Below are 2,012 nucleotides of genomic sequence, written 5' to 3'. Positions count from 1 at the left end.
TTAATTCACCGTCCCAATCCAAGCCACAACACTCTAAACGCTGAAAACAAACATCCTATGCTCAATCTCAACTATACTAAGATCTAAAAGCAAATTTAGAAAGATACTTAAGCACATAAGTTCAAATCAAATCACACACTTAGACATACAGGTGGCAAAGTAAATCTACTACTCTTCTGATTATGTGTTTGTTTCTCCTCTGATATCACCCATTGATTGAACATGAATGAAGAGGTTATAGAAGGGTCGGTATGGGAATTCTTCAGTACAGTCCTCTTCTATCAATACCATCTTCCTCATTAATTGTATCAAACTTCCTTCGATATGTCCAGAGTGATCAAAATGCTCTTTCATCCACCTGTCTAGATGATAAAAAAAAAATCAGAGATATTGTTAATTGCATTCATAACATTTTGCACCTCTTTCTCCAGCTTTCTTGATTCTGCACAGGTTCACTAGTGCCTTGTCCGGAACTAAAGGCTGAATAGGAAGTGAATTATGAGACAACTGATCCACAATAATAGTCATGTCATTTTCATCTTCATTGGTTGTGAATTCTCGGTTGGGTCCAAAGGCTTCCAAGGTAGAAGTACTTTTTCTTAATTCTCATAAGATACATGGAACTGACTGCAAAGTAAGAAAATTTTTGAAGGATGTCCAAGCCCATAAGTTGATCCATGAATGATCAGGCCCAAAACAGACTTCACAATTATTGATCCAATATCGATCGACAGTCTCATTTGGATGTAGTAATTCAAAATAGCACTTTCCTTAGTAACTTTACTGATTCTCATCGTCGGTAATAGTTTTGCAGAAATGAAGATGTGATAGTGTTTAGAAATGGGGTTTAGAAGTGTCGCAGAAAAACTAACATACTCGTTTTCTCTCATTTCCCAGTCTTCAGTCTCGTCCGTCAAATATTGGTAGATCTCATTCATTAGGTTTCTTGTCGGGACAAAGTTGAATAATGGCAGACAGAAACATTCTCGATCATATATAACTCATTAATCTGTGCAAGAGTAAAAGTTGTCCATCTACCTCGCACATAAACGACTCCCTGGTTGATTCCATTCAAATTAGCATAAAACTCCATCACCAAAGGAACGATTACGGTGGCAGTAGTGTAGCACAACACTTCCCATCATCGTCGCACAATCATCTCTTCAATTGCTGTCAAAGGATTGTTCAATCCTTGATTCACGAATCCTCTTCCTTTGATTAATCTCCTCTTTGTCAGCACTTTATTGAAGATTCGCTGTGCCTCGGAACTAATGAGCTTTCTCCGGTTAAACACTCAAAATCTAAGGTTTTTAGGGAGTTGGATGCCATAGGGATGAATTTGGTGGAGTTTCAATTCATTTTTTGGGTATTACGAAGCTAAGAACCGAATTTAGAAGTTTATAGGGAGTAACTCACGCCTAAAACCCCGCCGGCGCCGTGGATGGCACCGTCAGCAAGCCTTTAGAATTAATTTCTTGGACTCTCAGGAAAACCAGCCGTTGGCGGCGTCAAACCCGCCATCGGCGCCCAAGGCAAAAAATTTCACAGTTTCGCTCTAGTTCGAATGATGATTCAAGGGTAAATATGAGTAGTAGATTTCAATACTATCATAAAATAATAATAATTTCAAATAAAAGCACTATAATCGCAATAAAAATAATGATAACTATGGTTTGCCTCCCATATAGCGCTTGGTTTAACTTCGTCAGCCCGACCTATTCAGGTATTACTCGGGTTGACTGACCATTAAATCTCTTTAAAATTTGGTCTTTTACCCTCAAAATATGGCTTTAATCAGTGTCCATTTACTTTAAATCTATTCCCAGTCTTTTGATCTTCAATTTCAACAGCTCCGTAAGTAAAAACTTGACTCATAGTAAAGGGTCCTAACTAACGAGACTTCAATTTCTTAGGGAATAACTTCAGAACTTCAGTGTAAAGCAAAACTTCTTGCCCTGGTTCAAAGTTCTTCTGGTTACTCTCCCGATCATGCCATAACTTTAGTTTCTCCT

Source organism: Phalaenopsis equestris, unplaced genomic scaffold, assembly GCF_001263595.1.
Source record: "Phalaenopsis equestris unplaced genomic scaffold, ASM126359v1 Scaffold207393, whole genome shotgun sequence".
NCBI classification, from domain to species: domain Eukaryota; kingdom Viridiplantae; phylum Streptophyta; class Magnoliopsida; order Asparagales; family Orchidaceae; genus Phalaenopsis; species Phalaenopsis equestris.
This window is presented reverse-complemented; position numbering follows the sequence as displayed.